Genomic DNA, 16,541 nt, shown 5'->3' on the forward strand with positions numbered 1-16,541 from the left:
AGACAGTCATTTTGTATTAACCGAGATAGATAGAAATAACTACCTCCTCCTAAAATTAATTAACCGAGGCTGGCAGTGTAATATAACTACCTCGGTACATCAATTAACCATGTCGTGGCACGGGTGCGGGCGCAACCCCCTGCCGCTGGCGCACGAGCGTGGGCACGGGCGCAGCCCTGGGCGCGTGACCCGACCCCAGGCCGCCGGCGCGGGCATGTACGTCGCCATCGTCGCGTGCCCCTCCCTCTCCCTCCCGCTGGGTGGCCCACCAGGCGGCGGCGGCACTCCTCCCCTTGATGGCGGCACAGGGAGGCCGGATCCGGCGGCCACGGCGTCGGCGCACCTCTCCCCATGGCGGTGGCGGCACAGGGAGGCTGGCGGGGCTTGGATGGGCTTAGCGGGCCTCGTCGATGGGCTCAGCAGACCCCATCGACGGGCTCGCTATTTTTTTTATTAACCGAGGCATGCATTCAAAACGCCTCGAAAAAGGTCCGATTAACCGTGACCTTGGATTGGAGTCATTTTGGATGCCCGCCTCGGTTAACCTAAAATGCCCGCCTCGGTTAAAATTATTGTTGTAGTGCTACCAACCCGTGCTCCCGCACGGGCTAATTAGATTTAATTTAAAAATGAGATTTATAGCTAATAATTATAATTATCTATTTCACACCCTTTTTCATTTATTAAATACTCAAACGCATACTCTAAAATACATATTTATTATTATCTAGTTGCATTAGACATTTTGCATCACTCCTCAATGTGTGCTTGATATATATTTAATTGAATCATTTGTTTGTGAATTGGTATTCTATCTCTTTCATCATACATAAATACATGGTGTCACGATATGACACATATCATGAGTGGTATTTTTATATAAACAATAACATAAATAATATATTTACAATGCTAGAAATAGTAATTTAGAATTTAATATTGGTGCACTTGATACTTTATTATAATTATACAATTTAGATTCAGATGTAGGGGTTACTTTAACTCTTAGTAATGACATAATTAAATAATTTATATGCAAATTTAGGGGTTATTTGCATTATTTTTATAATGGCATAGGTGGGTTATTTGCATGAGTATTAGGGGGTTATTTTAGATTTTTTATAATGGTAGAGGTGGAAAATTTAGGTATTTTAGTCTATTTTCATAATAGTAGAGGTGGGTACTTTAATAAGAAAGATAGATAACAGATCCACTGACTATTATTGTTAAATTTGTCCGATTGATAGCCGAATGTTTCTGATTGTCATGAGAATTTCTATAATTTTTCTATTTTTAAAGTGTCCACATGGGACCCTAAGTGACTTTACGTGGATGCTCTAATTAGTAATAGTAAGATTGCTAAACTTCATTGTACCCTTGATGAGCTCGATATGTGTGGCGGAACCACCCAAAACTACTGGGCCCGGGTGCACTGATCTTTGTTGCTAAGCAACTCTGACCCAATTTGGCACTCACCGGTAGTTCCTCGAGTGAAGCCTCGATAAAAGCCACGCTATTCCAAGATCAGCAGACAACACTCACACGAAGGTGAGCCCAGAGATTACAACACAAACCATTTCATACATCTCAGAGTGATTGCAGCGGAAAGAAAATTTATTACAAACCAAGTTCAGAGTAGCAAAGTACCACGGAGTTCCAACTACTCAATTATTCAAGTCTCATGTTCAGCGGAAGCAGTAAAAGATAACTAGCGAGATATAGTGACGCATCGATAAAACCCGTACGAAGGCGTCACTCAGCGGGAGGGCGATTAGCACCAGCTGAAGGGCCATCCCACTCAACAGACCAACCCGGAGGCAAGGTACAAGGCCAAGTAAGACTTGCAAACAGATCTTCAAAGTTAGTACCTGAAAAACAGTGCCACAAGCAAGGCTGAGTATACTAATACTCAGCAAGACTGACCCGTCTCCGGATATAATATAGTCCGATAACTAGACATGCAAGGCTTTTTGGTTGGTAGGGTTTGTTTGCCATAAAAAAAATGCCGCTAAGTGTTGATCCTTACTTTCAGGTTTTACTTAGCCAGATTCTAGTGGGATTAACCATTCTAAATTTGCAACTAACTCTACTCAAACATGGTAGAGCAATCATTTAATCAACCAGCAGTATTACCATCATCATGTTCCACTTGTTACTCTATGTGACCGAAATCATTAAGCAATCTCATGCCGTGAGAGGCGGACGATTCCGAATCGAGTTTCAACCTGGCCAGGGGAACCTAGACCACACGCATGGGGATCGACTTCGCTCCCGCCCACGCTACTTTTCCCCTTTCTTTCCAGTCCGTGGATCCGGAACACCCTCCCCGACTACAGAGTCCGACCACTCTGCACCCGTACGTCGCGACATAAAAATAAACCCTACTTCTACCAGGAGGGTGCGAGATCGTTCCACTCGCCGGTCCAATCAGGTACTTCAGCTTACCGATTACCATATTTCTCGGTATGTGGCTAGTACTTTCAAACGCTTAACGAGATGAGCCACACACCGCGACCTTAGCCATTTCTGACTACACCAGCGGGGTATCACAACTACACAACCCCGCCCGTTGTCCTTACATTTCAACAGGAATTAAAGTCAGTACAATTCCTATTTGCTCGCGAGAGGCAGGAAACCACTCGACTTCTACCGTACCTATTTAGCATGGCAACTAGTCGATAAAAAGATCCGGTATCAAACATAGGTTCTTATGGATCATGCATCTAGGGTTTTCGATCAACGCCTCGAGAACTTAAATGCAGAAAACCAACTATTACCATACATTAATAACTAGATAGCAGAATGATAATTCGGAAAAAAATAGTGGGATTATGCTCCGGGGCTTGCCTTCTTGGGCACTGTCAGGCAGAAAAGCCTCTGGGGCTTAGCCCAGGTCTTGAGACAAGTTAGTACAGTTCAAAGAGGCCTCCTGCTCCGCATGAGAGTCCGCGGGCACCAGTTCGTAGTCTCCGTCCGCGAGGTTAACCGTTTCTATATGCAATGCAAGATTATGAGTTATTCATGGATACAATTTCTTTCCTTCACGATAAAGTTGTAGTCCAACGAAAGTTAATTTAGTGATGATTTCACATTTCATTGCATGGGCAATCGTTTATAGAGTAGTAAACATAACTACGTTTATTCATGAATGAGTGGGGGTTTTAGTTTTCATTTTTCAATTTCAACACATAGCATGCTTTCATTATTTCGTAACAACCCAAATTCACTAATGAGCTAGTGAGGAAACACCAAAGTAACCCAGATTCAAAATAAGTACTTATGGTATAGATTTCAGCATTTAACCATAAAGCAAAAACTATAACTATTCATGCAAGTAGATCACTCTAGTTACTTCATCTTTTTGTACAGAACGTTTAATATGGGTTCTGGTGCTACAAATTTTACGAGAGCAACTTCATAGCATCTACTCAGCACTGAAATTTTTCCAGATTTTATTCACTTATGTAACTGAGGTAATAAAAAGAACAAAAACAGCAAGCTTGTAAATAAGATTAATTCTATAGAGAGTTTTACTAGGGATATGGCTCTCAAATTTTTACCAGAGACTAGCCATGAGTTAAACATACTCCAGAAAATTTTTCAAGATTTAACTCACTATGATAAATTAGTTATTCAGTGAACTTAGCATGAGTTTGCATAAATTTCTCAAGGTGCATTTAACCAGTATTGCTTATGAACTTTTTATTACAGGTAGAGCATACTCTAGAAAAGATTGTGCCCAAAACTAATGATCAGAAACATTGTAGATTACTCAGAACAAAAATAGTAAATCTAGCCCTAAGATGCTAAGCATGATTATTCAACAAAGTAAAACTCAGTAACTGCAGCTCAAAATTTTTAGACAGGACCATAGAGCTAAAAAGAGACTCCAGAAATAAATATAGATTTTTCTGAGCATAAGAACTATATATGAGGAATTAAGTTGATTAAACCAGCATAAACCATGGTATATAGCACATGAACTCTAATAAATTTGAAATTTAGAGATTAGCAGGGATTCAGTGGCACAAGACTGTAGTAAAATTTTCAGAGCAAGTTCATGTGTATATTTTCCTGAATTAAATCGAAAATGCTAACAACAGATTAGAGAATCTTGATTGTTCCCATAAGATAATGCTTTGTTTGGGTGCCATCTTTTTACTGTGATCTTAAAATTCCCTTAATGACAACATATCCAAAAATCAAGGTCATTTGATGGGTAGAACTTCATGAACATGCATAAGGTGGTTTTCTTATTCTTTTCCCTAGATTAAATTCGGTTGAGTTTCTGCAAATATGAATGTTACAAAATTTGTAGATCTTATTACAAGGAATCCAGATCAATTGAGTTTGCATTTTTCTGATTTTTCTGTGATTTGTTTCGCATTTTAGGAGTTCACTGGTATACACTGAAAAACTTGCAGAAACACCCTTAAACGAAAAAAACAAATTACAACCGGGTCCTTCGCCGGCCTTCTCCGCCGTGGCATCTTGCCGGTGGTGTTCTGCGGTGCAGGGCTTACCGGGGCTGCCACGGGGAGGCGCGTGGGAGAGAAGGGATCGAGGAACACCTACCCTAGTCGACGTTCGAGGGTTTGGTGCACGGGTTTGAGCTCGTCGGCGTTGATGGCGGGTCGGTTGTTCGGTTCGCCGGCGCTGGAGGTGAATGAGGGCTCGGGGTAGGGGAACAAGGCGCGCACGAGCACCGCGTGAGCTCGTGGATGCTTCTGGGGTAGCTGTCGGGCTCGGTCTCCTTCGGAGCTGGCCGGTCCGCGGTGAGCCCGAGCTCGCCGGCGGCGGCGCAAGAGGGGAACGGCGTCGGGAGGGGGTTTGGGTTCGATTCCGCGCGCGTGGAGCGTAACTAGGAGGTGGAGAAGCTTCTGCGGTGGTCGGAGGGGGCAATGTGGGGCTGGGCTAGCCGGCCCGCGCGAGCTGGATCTCAGCGGCCATGGCGGAGCGGCGGGAGGAGGAAGAAGGGGGAGAAGGGGCGCGACGGTGGAGCTCTGGGGGTCTTTATAGGCCATAGAGCTCCTGGGCGAGGGGTGCAGCGACTGGGGGAGGTCGATTTGGGTCAGGGGCGCACGACGGCGAGCGGGCGGAGCGGCAGCGGCGCGGCGCATGGCGGGGGGTGTCGTGGCGGCACGGGGAGCGGCCTGGGACGCGTGTGCGCGTGAGGAGATGCCAAGGGGCGGGCCAGGTGGCGCTGAGAGACTCTCTGGGTTCATTTGGCCGCGGGCGCGCGGTGGACGAAGTCCACCGGCGGCGTACGGCTGGCGGCGGGCGAAACAGAGCCAGCCGGGAGAGAGAGATGGAGATGGGGGCTCTTTTGCGATTTCTGAAATTTCCAGGGACCTCTCGGTAAACAAAAATTATCTCCTATTTGGAGGGCTCAAATGGAAAAGTGTTGAATACCACTTTTGCATAACTTTTCAAGATCTAAAACTTTTGTGTTATGCAAATTTTCATTTGAAACTCACATTTTGAACTATTGGTACATTTGCATATTTGCACAAAAGGACTTTAGTTTTATTCAGTTTTTGAATTGATTTTGGCTGAAGTTCAATTGAGCACATGTCAATTGAAACACCTCCCATGAGCCAACTAAAATTTTGTGCATATTTTTGCATTAACTTTTGAGTAGCTTTTCACCCTTTTTCTTTCTCCTTTCATTTCTTATGCAATAGTTGGTCTTTTATTTGAACCCTTCTCTTGAATTATTTTCCCAAATTTTTCTTTTAACTTTAACTAAGGTACATTGATTGTATTTAAATGTACTGACACCTGAGGTGTCACAATATGCAGTGATGCATGTATTTGTAGGGAAGAGATCGACAAAGCAGCTGACAAGGAGAAGAGAAGAGAGAGTGCATGCCCAAAAGAGTTCAATATATTAGTATGTCTTGTTAATAACTAGGCATGCCGGCTTGTTAACTCGATCGATATCTGTATGAAATTAAAACGAGTTGCTCCGAGAAGCTACAGGCATAGTATACAACAACACTCATGCTTGGCTAGTACTCTCTCCCTCCACAAAAGAATGCAACTCTAGCTTACCAAAGAGTCAAATGATTTCAAGTTTGATTAAATTTATACAATAAATTATGAATATTTATGTCTTTAAATAGATTTAGTATAAAAATATATTCCGTAATTAGTGTAATGATACTTATTTTGTATCATAAATGTTACATTATTTTGTATAAATCTAGTCAAACCGTCGAGAAGTGAGAGTTGTATTTTTTTTATGGAGGAAGTAGAATGCATGCTAGGGGCAGGTAAAAGAGGGGTGGTGCTTTTTGGCGCTAGCTAGCCTGCACGGCTGCACCAGGCCGAGCAAGGCGGCAGTCCAAATCAAGTCCATGCAAACTGTCGGTACCCTGTAGCAGGGATACCCACTTCTACTGCAGCAAGGCAGGACCCACGTAGTCATCCGTAACTACGCGGTAAAGGGCGGAGCAACCGGACCCCACAGGACATGCTCTTACCTCACCGGGCCAACGGCCCCAGATCCGCTCCCCGTCCTGGGAAGGGTCCGGAGACGCCACGTGTCCCCAAGAAAGGGAAGCTCCGAGCCAGCCACCGAGATCCCGGACCTCTCATAGGGGTCCGGAACCTCCTCACGCCCGTCCGAACCTCCCACGCGCGTAGACTTAACATACTACCGGGGGGGTCCGGAGCCACCACGTGTTCCGTGGGCACAGACGCGAGTCTTCTAGCATCTTCCGCTGGAAGACTCGCCCACCCACCGCATTCAATGCGGGGGGTTGAGGCGTGCTCTGCCGCCGCGGCTCGCAGGGCAGACCTTGTCAGACTTCACTGTAGACCGCGATTTACCGAGGTACACAGTGAGGCTGCCTGCGCCGCACCCACGCAGAGTCGTATGCCGCATTAATTGGATATGATGGCACGACTCTATTTCATCATGCCTCCTACGCCGCAAGCTACGCAGCCGTTCAGCTATGTGGCAGGCGACGCCGCTTGCTACGCCTGGCGCCGTCTCGACAAGACAGCACTTGGACACGCTGAACAGGGGATTCCAGGAGCAGGCAAGGAAATCCAGGAGAGAGATCTCCTTCGCCTGCGACGCCATAATGTATGAGCAGTACGATATTTTGTACTACATCGATGGGCCCATCTGTCGGGGACCCAACGGCCATGTATGCGCCTCCCTTGAGATATAAAAGGGAGGCGCTCGCTGTGCACAACAGACACACTAGACTACACATAGTCACATGCTGGACTGGGCTCCAACTCTTCAGTCTTGAGCAATACAACACACAGTGGACGTAGGGTATTACGCTCCGGCGGCCCGAACCACTCTAATCCTGCTGTGTTCATCGTGTTCTTGAGCAAGATCGAACTAGTCGCTAGCTAACCTCCGAGTACTCACCCTTTGGGCTTAGGCGGGTGCATTCCGCCACCCAGCTGTGGTTTGCCACACCACGACATTTGGCGCGCCAGGTAGGGGGATATAGCTGGTTACGGTTCATCTCTTGCTCGTCTCCATGGTTCGGGTAGACGACGTGGAGATGACAGAGGGTGTGGCGTCCTCCACTGCACATGCCTCTCGCTTTCCTGCTCCAGGGGCAACCGTCCTCCACGCCAGATGCGGTGCGCGCTACTCGTCGGCAGGAGTTAGGGCGCCCGTCAAGGGCCCCCTTACAAGCTGCTAGCGGCGGAGCGCTGGCCGCAGCTAGGGAGTTGCTTCGCAACCCTCCGGCTACTGCAGCCTCGCCAGACACCCTGAGGTAGTGGCGGGACGACGTTGACCGTCTCCTCCATCTGGCTCAGGCCTCCCCCAGTTCTGCAAAAACTGGGCAACGACCACCGCCTGGCAATGCGGTGGTACCCTACGACCGGCGCCAGGGCGGCGTGTCGGTATCCGTGCGCTCCCCCACAGTGAGGGGTGCACGGACAGAAGACCTGCGGGCGGAGCTCAGCCGCAGGCGTGCGGGTGAGGACGCCCGCATCTCCGTGGAGAGGGCGCGAGAGCGCCGTCTCAACATTGAGGGCCGCAACCTCAAAGCCGACTTGGACGTGGTGGCACCAAAGCCTCCGGTGAACACTCGGATACAGACGGGCGCCCCGGTGGTTGGGGTGGGCCGTGCTGCGTTGGTGGAGCACCTCTGCGCGGTGGCATGGCCATCCAAGTTCCGCCCACACCTGCTGGAGAAGTACGACGGTACCACTAACCCGTCGGAATTCCTACAGGTGTACGTTACCGCCATCACATCAGCTGGTGGTAACGACGCCGTCATGGCGAGCTACTTTCATGTAGCCTTGTCTGGGCCAGCCCGGACCTGGCTCATGAACCTTACTCTTGGGATGATCCAGTCCTGGGAGGAGCTCTGTGCGAGGTTCACTGCGAACTTCGCTAGTGCGTACCAGCAGCATGGTGTGGAGGCCCACCTCCATGCCGTGAGGCAGAAACCCGGAGAGATGCTCCGGGCATTTATCTCGCGCTTCACCAAGATACGGGGTACCATTCCTCGTATCTCCGATGCATCTATTATCACTACATTTCGACAGGGGGTACGTGACGAGAAGATGCTCGAGAAGCTGGCGACGCACGAGGTGGAAAGCGTTACCGCGCTTTTCTCCCTGGCAGACAAGTGTGCCAGGGCCGCAGAGTGTCGCGCATGGCACTTAGCTCCCCAAGACGGAGACACCAAAGCTGGTGGCTCCGGTGCTACCGCCCAAGGCGGTGCAAAGAAGAAGAAGAACAAGAACCGGAGTCGCGGGGAGCCGCAACCTGGCGGTCCAGCCATTGCGGCAGCAGCACCAGCTGCAGCGGCAGCGGCTGGGGGCCAGAACGCGCATGGCAAGCATCCGCGCCCGCAGGGTGGCAGGGGAGGTTCATGCCCGGTGCTGAAGTTGGAGGCCGAAGTCTTCCAGCAGCAACAGCAGGAACGAAGAGATCGGCAGCCCCACGCCGGTGGAAATGTGCGAGGTGAATAGCACAAATTCCCCGGCGCGGAGGTTGCCGAGGGGAACCGAGCCTGCTCGGATCCCCCAGCCAGTCTCCTGTGCACTCCACCCAAGCAGGCGGCGCACCGTGCTCAGCTCTTCCTCGGTCTGGAAACAACGGGGATGAACAAAGGATGCCATTTCGCTGTGGAAGTGTGGAGCAATCTACGCGAAAGAGCAAAAGTCAAGGGGTGCAAAGGTTGGAAGGAAGAAGGCGAATGCGGAAAGGTGACCGCAGTATGCGGTACGTCCCTTTATAAAGCCTGACCCAACCGGCGCGCCCCGGAACTGTCGCTGCAACCCAAGCGACGCACACGCCTGGAGTTAGCCGCCCAATCCTTGACAAGGGGGCCCAGGCCCACCTGTCAGGGAGGGCGGGTAACCACAAAGGTGTGAAAGGGCAGGATCTGAACCGTCGTCCGCGCACGAAGCGAGGCGGAAGTTGAGCTGACGTGCGCGCGTTAAGCGCTGGCGTGACCAGGCTCTTCGGGAACTGCGCTGGTGGTAAATACCCCGTTTACTCCAGCCGCAACAATGCCGAGCATCGCGCGCGTGGCAAGGTGAACCACTGTGCGAGGGGGCTACAAGTCAGTAAGCCGTTGCGATGTGATGAGGTAGCAACCAACCCGATGGATGGTCAAGGCCGGTCAAGACCCTTGCAGAGAGAAGCTTTAAGCTATGCAGGGCCAAATCGCAGTAGTGGCCCCACCTGCGGGTTCGAACCTCCCCCGAGGTGGGCCCGGGGGCCACTGTCGGTACCCTGTAGCAGGGATACCCACTTCTACTGCAGCAAGGCAGGACCCACGTAGTCATCCGTAACTACGTGGTAAAGGGCGGAGCAACCGGGGCCCACAGGACAGGCTCTTACCTCACCGGGCCAACGGTCCCGGATCCGCTCCCCGTCCTGGGACGGGTCCGGAGACACCACGTGTCCCCGAGAAAGGGAAGCTCCGAGCCAGCCACCGAGATCCCGGACCTCTCATAGGGGTCCGGAACCTCCCCACGCCCGTTCGGACCTCCCACGCGTGTAGACTTAACATACTACCGGGGGGGTCCGGAGCCACCACGTGTTCCGTGGGCACAGGCGCGAGTCTTCCGCTGGAAGACTCGCCCACCCACTGCATTCAATGCGGGGGGTTGAGGCGTGCTCTTCCGCCGCGGCTCGCAGGGCAGACCTTGTCAGACCTCACTGTAGACCGCGATTTACCGAGGTACACAGTGAGGCCGCCTGCACCGCACCCACGCAGAGCCATCTGCCGCATTAATTGGATATGACGGCACTGCTCAATTTCATCATGTCTCCTACGCCGCAAGCTACGCAGCCGTTCAGCTATGTGGCAGGCGATGCCGCTTGCTACGCCTGGCGCCGTCCAGACAAGACAGCACCTGGACACGCTGAACAGGGGATTCCAGGAGCAGGCAAGAAAATCCAGGAGAGATCTCCTTCGCCTGCGACGCCATAATGTATGAGCAGTACGGTATTTTATACTACATCGATGGGCCCATCTGTCGGGGACCCAACGGCCATGTATGCGCCTCCCTTGAGATATAAAAGGGAGGCGCTCGCTGTGCACAACAGACACACTAGACTACACACAGTCACACGCTGGACTGGGCTCCAACTCTTCAGTCTTGAGCAATACAACACACAGTGGACGTAGGGTATTACGCTCCGGCGGCCCGAACTACACTAATCCTGCTGTGTTCATCGTGTTCTTGAGCAAGATCGAACTAGTCGCTAGCTAACCCCCGAGTACTCACCCTCTGGACTTAGGCGGGTGCATTCCGCCACCCGACTGTGGTTTGTCACACCACGACACAAACATTTGGGAGAAGCAGCTAGCAGAGCAAAGCAATGGAAAGCACACGGCTGGGTGGGCTGACCGCGCATGGGTTTGGAGCACAAGGGGGTGCGTGCACTTTTTCAGTACTACTTTGTTGCTTCTTCTTCTTCCTCCTCATGCCCTGTGTGTAATGTGAAAGATATGATGGAACCGTGGTTGCTAAACTCAGCAGCACACGGGTTACACGTTAATATAGGGAGGAGTACCAAAGACTCCTGATGTTACAAGGAAGGTAGGTGTAATCGGTTTAGGTTGTGTATAATACAACTTGAAAAGCTAACTCTATCAATAACCAACCGATACACAACTCCTTAATAGTTTGGATTACATACGACACATTTATTCTAACACCCTTCCTCAATCTAAACTGTCTTTTGTCTTGAGATTTAGATTGCAGATGAAGTCTCCAAACTTCCCAGCAGAAAGAGCTTTCGTGAACCCATCTGCTAACTGATCATGAGTGGAGATGAGTCGAACTTGCAACTGTTTGTTGACAACTCTTTCTCTCACAAAATGAAAATCAATCTCAATGTGTTTTGCCCTTGCATGGAACACTGGATTTGCTGATAAATAAGTAGCACCCAAATTATCACACCACAACGAAGGAGGTTGTCTCAATTTTATCCCAAGCTCGGCCATCAAAGACTCCAGCCAGATCAGTTCAGCTGTGGCATTTGCCATGGATTTATACTCGGCTTCAGTACTTGACCTTGACACAGTGGCCTGTTTCCTAGCACTCCAAGAAATAAGATTGGCACCAAGAAATATTGCAAAACCACCTGTAGACCTCCGATCATCTATGCTGCCAGCCCAGTCAGCATCAGAAAATGCACTCAACATCATAGAACTGGACTTCTGTATGTGCAAGCCAAGTCCAACCGAATGCTTCACATATCTCATAATTCTTTTAACTGCAGTCCAATGCAAGGTAGTTGGTGCATGAAGAAACTGGCACACCTTGTTTACTGCATAAGAAAGATCAGGCCGGGTAAGGGTTAAGTACTGCAATGCTCCAACAATGCTCCTGTATCTCGTACTGTCTTCAGCACTTAGTGCTTCTCCTTCATGGCGAGATAATTTTTCTGAAGCAGATAGTGGCGTAGATGAGGACTTGCACTTTGTCATACCAACCCTAGTCAATAAATCATGTGCATACTTCTCTTGTGTTAGAAGAATACCATCTTTGCACTTTGTAACCTCGATCCCTAAAAAATAGTGGAGATCACCAAGGTCCTTTAGCGCAAAGTCCTTCTTGAGATCTTGAAGTAAAGCCGTGACTGCTTCTGATGATGAGCTAGTAACAATGATGTCATCAACATAAATAAGCATATACATTGTTACATGGCCTTTGATATATATGAAGAGAGAAGCATCAGACTTTGAAGCCTTAAAACCAAGATTAATTAACTTCGAGCTCAACCTTGAATACCAAGCACGAGGAGCTTGTTTGAGGCCATAGATAGCTTTGTCTAATTTGCAAACAAAGTTAGGCATCTTTGCATTTTCAAACCCAGGTGGTTGTCTCATATAAACCTCTTCTTCCAGAACACCATGTAAAAACGCATTCTGTACATCTAACTGCCTCAAACACCATCCTCTTGTTACTGCAATCGATAGTACAAGTCGAATTGTAGCAATTTTTACCACCGGACTAAATGTATCCTCGTAATCGATCCCATAGCGTTGTTTGAATCCCTTTGCTACCAATCTAGCCTTGTATCTATCAATACCCCCATCTGCCTTCCTTTTAATTTTATAAACCCATTTTGAATCAATCAGATTTGTACCTTGCTTAGGAGGAACAAGATGCCAAGTGCCATTGCGAAGTAGAGCGTCATATTCATCTTGCATAGCTTTTTTTCATAATGAATCTGCCAAAGCTTCGTGCAAAGAATCAGGTTCTCCTGTTGAACTAAATAATCCATACCTTATCATGCCATCATAAAGCTTCTTGGGTTTCACAATCCCACTCTGAAGTCTTGTGCGTCGTGGAGAAACAACACTTGATTCAGAAACAACACTAGGATTGGCAGCTTCAGGAACAGCTTGCTGAACATCGTTGCTAGTCTGGACACGCTGCATCAAGCTTGGAGAGGCTGTCGGGGAGGTCGTTGTCGCGGCCGGAGATGCTGGCGCTGTTGGTGTTGTTGCCACTGTCCCCCCACGCGGCAAGCCAGAGTTGGCTCCCAACCGCACGGGGCTGACCCGTCCGGCCAGTGAATCGGCCGTGAGGTCGGAACCCAATCCGCCGGTGCCGTCTTCGTCAAAAAACTCCTGGAACTCGGCGTCGTGATCTTCGGTGTCTGTCGGAGGATACTGTGGCAAGTTGTTCGGGAAGGAGAATGCACCATCCGAAGCCAAATTTTCTGCAGATTTCTGTGAGATAGCACTTGAATCACTAGAAGCATTAGTAATATTTGGGTTAGCACAACTAACATCCCCCAGATTCTTAAGGTGATCAGGAAGAAGAACAATCTCCTTTCTCAATTGAGCTCCCGCATTTGAATGAAGGTGAGCAAAGGGAAAATAAGTCTCATAAAAAATTACATCCCTAGAGATGTAAATCCGGCCCGTAGAAATATCAAGGCACTTAAATCCCTTATGTTGAGCGCTATAGCCAAGAAAAGCACAGCGGGTAGATCTAAAGGAGAGCTTTCGAGAGTTATAGGGACGTAAGTTGGGCCAACAAGCACATCCAAAAATTCGAAGAGAGTTGTAGTCTGGTTTTTCATGGAGAAGGCGAGCTACTGGAGTTTCATAGCCAATGACCTTGCTGGGTAGAATGTTGATAAGGTATGTTGCCGTAAGGAAGGCTTGATCCCAATACTTGAGGGGCATAGCAGCATTGGCTAGAAGAGCAAGCCCAACCTCAACGATGTGCCTATGCTTCCTCTCGGCTGCACCGTTTTGTTGATGGGCATGGGGACATGACACACGGTGAGAAATGCCAATTCGTTGGAAAAAAGAATTAAGTTTTTCATACTCGCCCCCCCAATCACTTTGTATGGCAACAATTTTCTTATTGAACTTCCTTTCTACAAGGTTCTGGAAATCTTGAAACACTTGAAATACGTCAGATTTCTTGCGAAGGAGATAGACCCAGGTATATTTGCTATAGTCATCTATGAAGCTCACATAGTAAGTATGCCGACCAATAGAAGGAGGTGCTGGTCCCCATACATCAGAAAAAATTAATTCAAGAGGAGAGCTTGATATACTATTTGACTTTGAATAAGGAAGTTGATGGCTTTTGGCCATCTGACACGAATCACAAACAGACTCTGCATTTTGATCACTAACACAAGGTAAATTATTCAAACTAAGAACTCTCTCTACAATAGGGATGGCTGGATGACCTAGCCGACTATGCCATCTAGATGTAGACGGCTTATTGACTCCATAAGCTTGCTTGCTCAAGGCTCCTTTAGAAGAACTTGGCGCTAAGGGATAGAGGCCACCTTTGGATCTACCCCAATGAAGGATTTCCTTCGTTTCTTGGTCCTTGATAAGAAAGAAATTTGGATGAAATTCAAGGAAGGCATTATTATCACGGGCTAGTTTGTGGACTGAAACAAGGTTCTTGCTAGCACTAGGAACATGAAGAATATTATTGAGATGCAAAACCTTAAGAGGGGTATGTAAAGTTGTATGCCCAATATTACTAATTTTCATACCTGCTCCACTTGTTGTATGCACTTGATCACGTCCTGTGTACTTGTCACGAACAGTAAGCTTCTCCAAGTCGCTGGTCACATGATCCGAAGCTCCACTGTCTGCATACCAATTTGTATCATAGCCATATCCAGCTGTGGCAGCTCCTGCTGTTTTGTCATTCTGCTGATCTTCTTCGTCATCGTCGTAGCGGAACCAACAGCTAGGGGCTTCATGACCAACCTTCTTGCAGATTTGGCACCTCACCTTGATGTTCTTCTTCGGTGTATTTGGACCAGCATTGCTGATCTGTACACCGCGTCCTCCACGACCGCGACCACGATTGCTGCCACGGCCACGGTTTCTACCACCACGCCCACGAGCAGCAGCGTTTGCAGAGGATTGATACTGGCCGCCATCTTGATACATCTCCATCCGGAGATCATAGGACAGAAGTTGAGAATAGAGATCACTCAACGAGATTGGCTCCGCACGACCAAGAATAGTTGAAACAATTGGATTGTAATCAAAATCGAGGCCGTTTAGGATATAGGAGACCACCTCATCATCGTCAACTAGCTTGCCAGCAGCAGCAAGCTCATCCTTGATTTTGCGAATCTTGTTGAAGTAGGCCTCCATGGTCATGCCACCCTTCTTGAGATTTGCGAGCTGCATGCGCAAATTTGTCACACGCGCCCTAGATTGCGCTGAGAACATTGTCTCTAGCGACTCCCATGCTTCAGCAGATGAAGTCGCGGTTGCTACTTGCACCAATACTTCCTTGGTAATGGAGTTCAGCAAGTAGCCAAGAAGCTGTTGATCCTTGGCGTTCTAGGAGTCGTACTCCGGGTTGTGAACACGCTGCTTCTTGTCGTCCTCCACGGTCTTCGGTGGTGCAGGATCAGACCCATCAAGAATCCCCATGAGTTGAGCACCACGAATGGTGGGGAGGAACTGGGCTTTCCATAGGACGAAGTTATCTCGAGTTAGCTTCTCGGACACCGTCGGGCCGAGCTGAAACGACGACGAGGTTGACGAGGAAGCCATGGTCGAGTTTGTAGATGTATCTTAGGAAGAAGATGCTCTGATTACCATGAAAGATATGATGGAACCGTGGTCGCTAAACTCAGCAGCACACGGGTTACACGTTAATATAGGGAGGAGTACCAAAGACTCCTGATGTTACAAGGAAGGTAGGTGTAATCGGTTTAGGTTGTGTATAATACAACTTGAAAAGCTAACTCTATCAATAACCAACCGATACACAACTCCTTAATAGTTTGGATTACATACGACACATTTATTCTAACATAATGTAGTAGTACGTGCAGTGTTCCAAGCATAAGCATGCATGCATGCCTGCATTGTTCTCTCTGGCTTGTGGCTTGGCTCTGCCTGCCTGTCCGCACGCGTGCGCGTGAGCGTGTCTGCCGGCATGATTCAGTTCCCGATTAAACAATGCAAAGGGAAGATCCTGTGCCTCCTTTTAGCATTATTAGCATTGATGGTCGGCGCCGGCGGCACTACTATTGTTTAACGCTGAAATAGCCAGAGAAATAAACAACTTCAATTTGTACGTACAGTAGTATGGTATAGTCACACTTTGATTCTTTTTTTTTATGAAGAAAGTCACACTTTGATTCAGTAGCCACGCGAGCCGGTACGGTGCACACAGTGTACGTGCGCTCTGCCATCGTGTCTGCTCACTAACCGGCGGCGACCTTGCACGCACGCGTATAGTATAGCGAAGGGCCGGCCAGGCAACTAGGCAAGCCCAACCAGCACGCCCGCGCGGCGCCGGCGAGCGAGGCGAGGCGGCCGGCCGGTCGTCGTCGTCGCGGCGGAGGGAGAGGAATTAAAGGAGAGGCTTGGGAGGGGAGCGGCGGAAAAGGCCGGACGGCGGCACGGGTAGGCGTGGCGTGTCGGGCGCGGCGGCGACAGGGCCCCGACCGAGGGATCCGCCCGATGGCGACGCGGCGCGCGCCTCCTGCGGGGCTGGCTGCCTGTGTCCTCCGCCACTGCACCGTACGAGACTGATTTCCCTATACATGTACGTCTACCTGCACATCAGATCATCGC

General features: G+C 49.1%; 1 non-coding gene across 1 annotated transcript; it reads right to left on the reverse strand.

Annotated features, from left to right (window-relative positions):
- Positions 1-14,902: 14,902 nt before the first annotated feature.
- On the reverse strand, positions 14,903-15,041 carry LOC120701654. Its single transcript, XR_005686217.1, has one exon. It is a non-coding gene; the product is annotated as a small nucleolar RNA Z247 (small nucleolar RNA).
- Positions 15,042-16,541: the final 1,500 nt, after the last annotated feature.

This window comes from Panicum virgatum, chromosome 3K (genome assembly GCF_016808335.1).
Source record: "Panicum virgatum strain AP13 chromosome 3K, P.virgatum_v5, whole genome shotgun sequence".
NCBI classification, from domain to species: Eukaryota; Viridiplantae; Streptophyta; class Magnoliopsida; order Poales; family Poaceae; genus Panicum; species Panicum virgatum.